At 30.8% G+C, this 12,140-nt stretch overlaps 1 long non-coding RNA gene across 1 annotated transcript; it reads left to right on the top strand.

Moving 5' to 3' along the window:
• The first annotated feature begins 10,254 nt into the window (after nucleotides 1-10,254).
• Nucleotides 10,255-11,024, top strand: LOC148931028 (uncharacterized). The gene is made up of 2 exons (XR_016136844.1): nucleotides 10,255-10,339; nucleotides 10,515-11,024. It is a non-coding gene; the product is annotated as an uncharacterized LOC148931028 (long non-coding RNA).
• The last annotated feature ends 1,116 nt before the right edge of the window (nucleotides 11,025-12,140 follow it).

The following is a 12,140-nucleotide window of genomic DNA, read 5'->3' as shown; positions in this document are numbered from 1 at the left end:
AAAATTTGGGTATCAACATTTACGAAAACTAAAATAAAAAATATCAAATTTCATCATCCGAACGTCGTCGGAACATATGCAATTGAGATCTCGTTGGAATCCTTATTAAATTATCTTTAATTTGATATATTTTTTGCGAAAAAATAATTTAAATTGAGAGAGTTACGTAAATTTAAAGATTTGAGATGATTTTGAGGAGAGAGAAAATAGTTAGTTATAATTACTACATATAGGATTTGACATTAATACCCTTTTAATTTAATTAATAATTATTTAAATTTAAAATATATTACACTTGGCATTATATTAACCACAAGATCTTCTAATCTAATAGTTGAAAATTGGTCTCAATTTGGGATTGGTAATTAGTTAGCAATTGATTACATCCCCTATAACGTATATAGATTTTTTTAGGTGAAATACAAGATTATTCATGGAAATTAACTATAAATTAAAATAATCATTATATATCTTTATGACATGTTATTGGATCTTTCTTTCATTTTTTATTGGATATACTTATGTTATAATGTTTGGGGCTGCGTTAAAGGCAAAACACCTCAGAACGCAAAACCAAATAAAATAGGTCAATATAAGAAGGCATCTAACGTCATTATTATTTTATTTTTAGTCTATAATAGTAAATTAAAATTTGAAGATGAATTGAAATGAACTGAAATTTGTGATGTTAATAAATGTGATTCCATAAAAGCTTATTTTTCAAACTCCATAATTAACTACTAATGTTAGATACAAGTGTTTGTTTTTCATCATTGACTGAATGTTGACAATTGAAGAAGATGAGTAAACATCAGTCAAAGCAAAATTAGGAAAGTCAGACACGTTTATGTCTTCTTTTTTTTTAATGTGTAATAAAGAGCAGTATTCTTATATGACTATACCGATACAACTTGCACATAAATTTATTGAAACATCAAAAGTATATATACCTCTGTACTGGCATAATTCCATCAGGCTTGTGGTGTATAAACAACTCCATTCATGGTTCACAAAGAGAACATGAAGTTCACTCATAACCGAAAGATATTAAGTCATTTTGAATTAGTGTTTTTGATCTTAATTTAATGCAACAAAATCTGCAAATGGGCACGAAAATGTATTAGAGTTTGAATGAGACGATTATGTTCATATAAAAAGTGAAAAAAGAACTAGAAACTTATGCTAGAAAATAAGATAAACACAAACCAAAAGTATATATAACATCAATAGATCAATGTTCAATTTTCCATACTGTCATGTAGTGCTTGTTGTTTATAACTCTAATTATAATGCGGAAGATAAGAAGTGTGAATTAGTTTTAAAGTTCAAAGAATCAGTTGATAACCTCAAAAAATAATTATTATATATTTTGATGCAATCCAATTCATGAAATTGAGAAAAACACCTATATATGCATGTTTAATCTCTTCTATGTATTATTCTCTTTTTTACTTTACCATTTTTTCGCTTTAATTATTTGTTATCATTTTTATGAAACGACTGCAGAAAAGTGATCGGGACTGCTAAAGCGGAATGGGGGAAGTATTTTATTCTAATTATGAAGACGAGCTAGCCCACCACCATACACACCCGTTCCAAAGTTTTTCACAAATAAAATAGGAGAGACTAAAAATCTTATTTCTTATAAAAAAATGAAATATATGTATCTTATATTATCATGTCCCAGTTAAGATTACAGATCACTTAATTTGAGACGAATTGGGCAATAATTTATCTCTTCAAATTGAAAAAACAAATAAAGTTAGAATATCTTTCGATGCTGAATATCATAAAATTTGATTATCATTATTTTATAAAAAGGTAACTGAAAAAGTATATTAAAAATTATATTTTTGAAATGTGAAAGGTACGTCATTGTAATATCGCACTAAAATCTCAATAAATATTAGGTAGATATAATTATCAAAATAAGAAACCACAATTGTATCCCTTGTATATAGAGGAAGCGGTGGACTTGATGGGGACGATCAGCCGGCGGCCACCAGCACGGGCAGCACCAAGCCACTCGAGCTCCACCACGACGGCACTACTAAAACAAAAGGAATATGACATTTTTAATGCAATTAAAGACACTAATTTCTAAATTTACTGCCAATATTTCATAAATCATCCTTCTTTATTGGGTCCTAACTAAAATTAGGGGACACAAATGAAACATTCTAAAAGAACCAAAAGATTAAGATAATTTGTCATTAATTTAGGATGTTTTGTTTTGCATATTAAATTGTACTCTCCCCGTCCAAGAAAAATGAAGATATTTGGAATGGCACGGTAATTAATGTATAATTGGTAAAGTAAGAGAGATGAAGAAAAATATAGTTAAAATAGTGTTAGTCGATAGTATGACCCACATTATTAGTGTTTAATGGTGGATCCTGTGATATAAATTGTAAATAAATTAATGTATATTGGTAATGAGTTTAGAAGAACTTTCTAAATGGAAATGTGATATTTCTATGGGACATATGAAAAAGAAAAGTGTCCTTATTTTTATGGAACTGGTGGAGTATATTTTAACACAAGTACCACGTCTCTGTTTTTGTGTCCTAAATATCGCAAGGGCCAGTGCCATTGCCATCATCGCTGCACCTGAAAAAATCCTCGCTTATGACAATTATACCTCTTATTTGAGTCAAATCATCTTCTCAAATAAGTAAAAAAAATAGATAATGATATAAGTAAAAATAGATAATGATACAAAGATGATTGAACATTAAATATGATAATTAATTAATTTTATTCGAATTAACAAAGACACACATTGTAATTGCATGACTTCATTTATATATATAGAGACATAAAGAATGTATAAGCAATAAAATTATTATCATTATGTGGATCGACTTCTTCAAGCTAGTTTAAACAAAACAATTATGGATACATAATTGAAGAATGCTCAATTACTGCACACATCAAAGATCACTGAAAATAGGAATAATCATCAAATGATAAGTGGCTTGAAGAAGAAGAGTGTTTGTCTTGTGCAATATTTTCGGGATTTGTGTAGAATGTTTCGTTTTCCACATTATCATTTGTGGACTGGTTAGCCATCCCTGTTTCATTAGCCACACCCTCCATTTCTCTTCTTGATCCATGATCGCCGACTCGGTCTTTTGATTTGTCCTTCATTATTTCGGGCATGGACCCGAACCGACTTGGATTGTGGCTTGACCCCTGACCATCGGATGACTGGACCCGCTCTTTAAATTTGTCATGCAAGATTCGGGGCATGAGCCCAAACCGCTTCCGCTTGTTGTTGGACCTCTTACCATCAGATGACTTGGGATCCGTTTGGGTTGACTCTGGGTCTTCACCGCCAAGCTGGCGCATTTTCTAAAAATAATTTTAAAAAATTAGGGTCTTCTCAATACACCGTCCCCTTTAAATAAGCTTCATCAAGTTTACAACCATTAGTTTTTAATAAAATAAGAAAAAAAGTTAACAAGTAAAATTATTTTATCTATGAGTTTAAGAGAGAAAATTAATTTCAAAAAGCAAGCAAAAATAAGTAGGCTATAAAAATTGACATGTCTAAATATTGTTGATATAACTTATTGTAAGTTTAAGTCGTTGAAAAACAAACCTGAAGATGACTTGCTACTTGCAATCTTGTTAGTCCAGGCACATTCATCTTCTTCACTAATTCCGTTGGAAAGATATCTAAATTGAAGCAATTATTAAATAATAAATGTTAGCTAGTTTCAATAGTATGCATTATTCACGTTTTAAAATTTTATATTTAGGAAAATATTCTTACTTCCATCCTCTAGTTGATAACAAGCCTCGTCAAATTTCTCGCGTAGCTCTGAGGTCCAATGGATGCACATCTTTTTTTTCACATTTCCTTGGCTCATCATACTATTATCGAAGCTGTGTTCGTTTTCAACATATTTTTCGTTATAGTAATCGCTTCGTTTACGCTTACCTTTATCCACACTGAACAAGTTGTTAGGGTTTTCCATTTCCCAAAACTCGATGCCACACGGAGGCGTAATGTAGCTGGCCGCCAGCCTTTCGCGCTCTCTCATCACGCGCCTGGTCTCCCTCGCCACATCCTGCCATAGGTATCTTAGCATCTCGGGGGTCGCTGGCCTCTTGATGTAGAGAAACGCCCCGTTCTCAATCACACTCTTGGCCATGCTTGGGTTGTCATCGTTCGACATCACTAGATGTGTACAAGATGAGATATTAGAGAAATAAATAGGTTACAAATTGAAACAAATATTGAAATGAAAAGGTCCAAATTTGGAGAAAATTAAATAGCTTACAAATTGCTGGTATTTCCATGCTTACTGCTAGTTGAAGAAGGTTGCCTACGTCAGATGAGATGATATTTGCTATGATCAAATCGATTTTCGTATTTCCACTTGTTAACATTAACATAGCCTCGCCAGCTAATTGGAAATGAGTAACTAATGTACCAAAAAAAAAAAAAAAAAGAGAAATAAAATCAAAAAGAAGAAGATAAATTTAAGTTAATTGAAAATATTTAGGGGTTTCAAACAAATACATATATGTAGAGTTAAGCTTATCAAATATACATAATAGATTTTTGTAGGTGACATACAAGATTATTTATAGAAACTATAAATTAAAATAATCACTATATATCTAAAATTTATGACAATTTGTTGCATCTACTTCCATTTTTTTTCATATGTATAGGTATGTGATCCAAAAACAACTCAATCTAAAAATTGTTTAATTGTTTACCGATATCTTTTTCGTAGGATTATGGACGATCATCACCAATGCAAACTATTTTTCATTATATGGCAACCTATAAATCAATACTTTGCAAGATTAAAAATTGCAAAAAGATGTTTATTCTCAGGTTCAAATTCACTGATGAGACCCCTTAAATTTATTTTTATTTAACTATAAAAAAGACCATGTATGAATATATCGGTAGAACTTAAATAAATAATTAAAACATTAAAATATCTCTACCTCTATACTGGCATGCTTCAATCAGGCTTGCGGTGTATAAACGATTCAATTCATGGTCCACAAATACAACATGAAGTTGATTCCTAAGTAACGAAAGATTTGAACTCATTTCGAATTAGGGATTTTGCACTTAATTTAATGCAACAAAAATCTGCAAAGAGGCAAAAAAAAATGTATAAGTTGATATTGAAATAAAAAGTGAAAAAGACAAGAAACATATGCAAGAAAATATGTATTAAGACCTCAAGAGAACTGAGTTCTATATTTTTGCACAAATAGAAAGTATGGATACAAGGTGGTATTTATAGTGTGTTGTGGATTTCAAGTAACTGATTAAAAATGTTTAATTAATTGAGTGTTTTTTAGTTTAGTGATTTTCTACTAGTTTTCACACGGCTGCTTTTAATAAAAGTGTTTTTTTTTAGGTAAATGATAGTACATGATTATACTTACCATTATATAATAAATTTTTATTTTATATAGTTACCCTTCAATGCAACAACTTTTGCTTACCTATTTCACGATATTAGTCGCAATTCTTTTTTCAGCTTTCCTTGTAACGGATAATTTGCACAAAACATTCATCAAATTATAGTTTTGCTTAACATATTTGAAATCCAACTGTAGATGATAGAACTAAAAATTTATTTTGATTTTACAATAAATTAATATTTCAGCGTTGACATAGCTTACATTATCGGATGTCAACCAAAATCATGTCATGTTTTACGCAATGAAATAATATCATTTTATACTAAATTCAACAATTTCATTGTTGAAGAATACTCCCTCAGTCCCCCAGTAGGAGTCACACTTTGACCGGACACGTATTTTAAGAATATAAAGAAAAGTTGGTTGGAAAAGTTAGTGAAATGTGGGACCCATTTTTTTATATTGGTTTATAATAAAATGTGAGTGAATTGAGTTAGTGGAATGTGAGACCTACTTACTATTTATGGTAAAAATGAAGTGTGACTCTTAATTGGGGATGGACCGAAATGGAAAAGTGTGACTCTTAATCGGGGACGGAGGGAATAGTTTATATGGGGTGCAGTTAAAATGATAACCAAGTCAATCAATCTGCTATACATAGACAATCTGTGATACGAAATCATAACACTATAATGATATCAACCTAGGCAAGCAATCTGCAATACATAGGGAATCAATCTACAATACATAGACAAACAACTCGTCATATGGTTCCAAGCAATATGTGATACGAATTCAAAGATAATCAAACAATCTACGATACATAGGCAAGCAAGCCTGCCACGTGGCAAACTAAGATTGAATCTGCTCCTAAATCTAAGAGTTCTCATTGTGTGGTACATTGTCATGTTAAAAGTGGTTGTCATCTTAATACAATCCTAGTTTATATTAAGCCATGTCAACACCAAATTTGTAATTTATTACAAATAATAGAACAAATTAATAGTTTAATAATTTGTGGTCCGATTTCAACTTCAAAGCTGGTGTACAAAACTTAATTTGACAAAAGTTTATAAATTTATAGGCAAAATATCCTTGAAAAAAGCATGAAGTATTTTTTTTTTGTTTATATTTAAAGATCCAATAATCAGTTGATAACCTAAAAAATAATTTTATATTATATTATATTTTGATGCAATCAATGTATAAAATGTGTTCTAACTTCATGAAATTGAAAAAGAAACACCTACGCATGTTTAATTTCTTCGTAATGTTGAGATATTATATATAATTCTTGTATTTCTCTTACTAATATCAATCAATTGATCTTTGAATTCTTGTCACAATTCTATTTGAGTGTCGTTAGATTATTGATTGTCTACAAAGTAGCGCTAAATAATTATAATCAGATTTTATCTTCCTTCTAAAATAATACTCCATAATTAAAATCACATATTATCTTCCTTCTAAAATAATACTCCATAATCACATTTTATTTTAGGCACAAAATTAAGTAATTTTATCAAGATTAAATTGATATTAACTTAACTAGTTCTAGTCATAATTATTATTTTATTCTACAGTTTTTTCCAAATAAAATAAGAGAAACGAGAAATTAGAAAACTTAATTCTTATCAAGTAATTAAAGATGAAATGTATTAATTAGTACTTATATTTTAAGAATACAAATTAGTATGCTTGATTTGAGAATTGAGATGAAAGGGACAGTAATTTATTTCTTAAATCGCAATAACAAATAAAGTTAGAATATCTATGATGCTGGAAATTTTAAAATTTGATCATTTATTTTATAAAAAGGTAACTGAAAAAAATATTGAAGACCATATTGTGGTAATATGAAAAAGTACGTCATTGTAATATCGCGACTATAATCTCAGTAAATATTACGTTGATATGATTATTAATATAAAAAACCAAAAGTGAAGCCGAGCAAAAATTTCATACTCCTTCCATACTTCAGTGGCATAATAAGTTAGTGTGTCACACCACTAATTCTCTGAAAAATGGCAGCATAGTTTGACTCATTACAATTATTAGAAATCCGGGAATAATTGTTTTTATAGAAATGCATAATCTTAAAATGGAAATTACTAATTGATGTGTTAGCCGTCCTTGTACGATACTGGCCTTATAATATATAATTCATTATATTACACATAAAAAATAATCATATTTCATCACTTTTGATACTAAATTAAAATTATAGCTTTAACATAATTTTTTTAGTATATTAAGTAATTTAAATTTTCAATATCTTTTTAGTAGCATGTTAAGATTCAAGAAATATCTAAAACAATTAATAAAATAAAAAATAAAAGATGAAATATTATTTTATGTATGTACTCCATAAAACAAGAAAAAAAGTCGTACCTATCAAATCCCACACTAGTACTCCTAATATCAAAGTGTTGTATAATATGCTCATTTTCTTCTTGTCGTGAAGAGTGATGCAAAATTAATACTACTCCATTTTTTTATATAATTTTATTATGTCATTATGGGGCCAATATGAATGTGTATTATATATGGAAGGCTAATTCATCAATCGACAATTTTCATCTTTTAACATTATGCTGTTTTTCATAAAAATGATCAATGCCGGTATAATTGCATCTATTTATGTTTTCATTTGTTAATGAATTATCGGTGAGTCCAGGGACGGAGCTAGAAAATAATCTCAAGTGGGCAAAATTATATATATATATATAAAATTTTGAAGAATTTAAGAAGGTGCATTTAGTGAATAAGAAGTATAAATTAGCAAAAAAGTATAGATATTTATATAGGGTAGTGATAAAATGAAAACTTTATATATGGTACAAACTCCAAACTATATTCTGAACTGTTAGAAAATGTCAACCGATGAAAAAATATCTACAACACAATGTCAACACATTGTCAACAGTTGACATTGTGTTGACATTTTTTGTTACTGTTATTTTGTCATTTGTCGACATTTTCTAACTGTCCAAATTATAGTTTGAAGTTTGTACAATATTTAAAGTTTGCATTTGATTACATCGCGTGTATATATATATATATATATATATATATATATATATATATATATATATATATATATATATATATAAATTTGAGGGGCATATGCCCCACCTACCAATATATTGGATCCATCCCTGGGTGAGACGGATCAAACTCATTATGTATATGGAATGATTGAAATTTTTGCTAAATGAAGCCTCTGGTGTCTCTTCCATATAGATATAAACTGAGTCAATTGAATATAATTGTATATTTTACAGAGTTACTCCTTAATAGATCATTATGTCACTTGATATGGAATGATTGAAATTTTTGCTAAATGAAGCCTCTGGCGTCTCTTCCATATAGATATAAACTGAGTCAATTGAATATAATTGTATATTTTACAGAGTTACTCCTTAATAGAAGATTATTAAATGTAAAAGATGGTGAAAATAAATATCCAAAATACAAAAAGTCTATGCAAGGTAAGAGATCCTTTAATTCATGTGCTTCCTTTGACCTTCTTTTATTTTTGGTTCGTTCTATTCTTGCTTGGTTGATCTAAATGGATAAGGTCATCGATATTTAACTTGCCACGTACATTTGCAAAATTCTTCGAACCAAAAAATTTGGACATGTGGCTTATATAGTCACAGTTCAAGATTCACCTAAAAAATATACTTATGACAATCATACCCTCTTATTTGAGTCAAATCATCTTCTCAAATAAGTAGAAATAGATAATGCTATAAAGATAATTGAATATTCCCTCTGTCCCGCTTTAGCAGTTCTATTGACTTTTCTGCACTTGTTTTGTAAAAATGATAATAAATAGTTAAAATGGAGAAATAATAAAGTAAAAAAGAGAATAATATAGAGAAGAGTCTTATCTATATTATTCTCTTTTTTTGTTTTATTATTTCTCCACTTTAACTATTTATTATCATTTTTACAAAACGAGTGCAGAAAAGTCAATAGGACTGCTAAAGCGGGACAGATGGAATATTAAATAAGATGATTAATTTAGTAATTATTTTAATAAAATTTACAAAGACAAACGTTGTGGCCAGCCATAATGTAATTGCATAACTTTATTTTTATTGAATATATTCAGCTAACTTTCCACTATTTTAAGTTCTTTTTCGAACTTTTCCTTTTTTCTATTGAGAAATAACCCCACACCTCGTTAAAGAATGCATAAGCAATAAAATTTTGTTGTCACAAGTGTGAGTGTTAGGCTCCAATTCCAAATCTAATGTTCGGTATCACAACAACAATTTAATATGAAATTGAATTCTAATTCCATTAATTCCATAATTTAACAAGAGAATTGTAATCAAATTCCATGAAAAACGGGTCAAATTAAAAAAAAAAAAAAAAGACACGGATATTTTCCGTGTAACATCCCGGCGTTTCCTTTCTTTTTAATTGAACTCGAAAGGACGTCGAATGGGTAGCCGAAAATTTTTATATAATCTTCACCGATTAAAAAAAATATTAAATGCTTAAGATCGATAAAGGGAAATTTTAATTTATATTTAGTTTTGGCATAATACCAAAGTCTTGAGTGTCAAATTTTGTGAAAGGAATTTAAAATCCAAGAAATAAAGCATAATGAAAATAAAAGGATTTATTTCTAAAAGCAATTGTGGGCTTAATTTTATACTATAAGAAAATTTTATATTTTTGGAGTCCAATTGTGAAGTTTAACCAAAGTAACCAATGAGATCAATTCCTGCTTCACCCCAGGCGTGGCTTTCATTCCCCACTCCACGCGTCCCCATTCCTCCTTTTTGTTACACGTTGTAACTCCTACTCACAATTTTTCCAACTACTTATTTTGCAAACAAAATAGAGAGCAGAGGTGAGAGGTTCAGTCATCAACTTTGGAGTGGATACCAAGTCTTCAAACAATTCTCCCTCAAGAAAGGTACAGTCCATCGATCCAGTTTCAATACCTCTTCTCCTTCAGCTTGTTCACATAAATATTTTGCATAAGTTGCATAAACTGTAATTCAAGCAAGAAATCCTAACAATGGCCCGAAACTAAACCGATAACCAATAATTCTAATAACTTGATTTCAATAACTGGAATTTAAGAACAGAAACGAGAGTTAAGACTTAGCTTTGAAGCTGAGAGGACCGATTGCTGCCGAGCTGTGATGTTGCGGCGCCAAGCGACGACAGCGAACGGCGATGATGCAGCACGGTGGCGGAGAAACAACATGAATCAATGACGGAGGTCCTCGATTTGGGTGTCGGAACTTGGGAGCAAATTTCGGGAGAAAGAGAGGGAGATGGAGAGGAGCGCCGCCGGAGGCGGTGACGGACGGCAGCGCTGGGGCATGATGGCCGCGGCAGTAGCTGGTAGTGAGAAGTGGGAACTTCTCTCACATCAAATTAGGATGATGGAGATGAAGTGGGTACTCATTTGTGTGTGTTATTTTGATTGTTGGGCTAGGAAATACTAATTCATTTGACTAATTGAATGGAAAAGTTTAAATCCGGGCCCAACTCCTTTTAATAAATTTGGGGGCTGCGGTAAATATACCAAGGAGGCCCAGTTTCAAAAATTTAATTATTTGGGTTCAAAATAAAAGGAAGTCTTGGCCCAATTTTGAAATATGAATTTTTTTTGGGAGGGATTTAATATTAAATCTTAGCCTAAGTTTTAAATTAAGCTTCAATTAGTATTTATATATATAGTTCCTTTTAACGTGTAGCTAAGCTAAAATAATTGATCTTTGGTTTTGTTAAAGTTTTGCGGGAGTAAAATTCATAGTAAAGTATGGAGTTCCAAATTAGTCGAAGCCGGGAATAGTGAAAGGAGTATTAAATAATATATGAGTTTCAAAAGTTTTAAAGGATAAGCGAAAAATGAGAGGACTTAATTAGGAGGCATGCATTCCTATTAAAATTTAAGAATTTCTTGAAGTCTGATTAGTATTTTATATTATATTATACTATCTTGAAAAAGGTTATCTCCGCAAGTTAAGGTCGGAACGAGAAAATCAAGCTAAGGAAATTAAACGAACGAGGTGAACTTTTCTATCCTACATACTAATTCGGATGAAAATATGAAAATGTGAATCTATGTTTGTTGTTTATGTAAATGATGTTGTCTTGCCATAAATGATTTGTTTTATGCCTATCTGTTTGGTTGGAACGTAAAAATCGAATTCGGGTCCAAGTGAGGGTGGTGTCCCTACTCGGATTAGTGTACACAAGTGGCTGTGGAAGGTGGCCACCTTCCACGGGTCACAAATAAAGTTATGGAGGCCGTGGGAGGTGGCCACCTCCCCGGCTGGAGAAAAAGTTAGGTGACCGTGAGAGAGCACCATCTCCACGGCACTTGGTGTTCAGATATGGCGAAAAGAAAGAAAGAACTTAGACTGATTGGTCGAACTTTAGCTCACAAAGAATTTAGTAAGCTTGGGCCTTTTAAGAAAAAACCCTCGAGTGTTACTGTGATGGCATGACAATATTTTCATTTTATGTATGTATATTTCGGCAATGTGTACACTGAGTATTTTTATACTCAGCCCTGCATATATTTCTAAATGTGCAGGTTGAGCAGTGACGGTGGAGAATGCTGCAGAGTTATGATTTTCCTTTTATTTTAAGTAGAGGCTCTCGGCGGTGCATGTCCCCATACATGTGACCGTGTTCGTTCCACTGCGTACCAAGGTTCTAGATGACATCGACTGTTACTCTGATAATTATTTATTAAA

This window comes from Salvia hispanica, chromosome 3 (assembly GCF_029641045.1).
Source record: "Salvia hispanica isolate PSC_SH4W2 chromosome 3, Shi_PSC_v1, whole genome shotgun sequence".
Classification (NCBI taxonomy): Eukaryota; Viridiplantae; Streptophyta; class Magnoliopsida; order Lamiales; family Lamiaceae; genus Salvia; species Salvia hispanica.
This window is presented reverse-complemented; position numbering and strand designations above follow the sequence as displayed.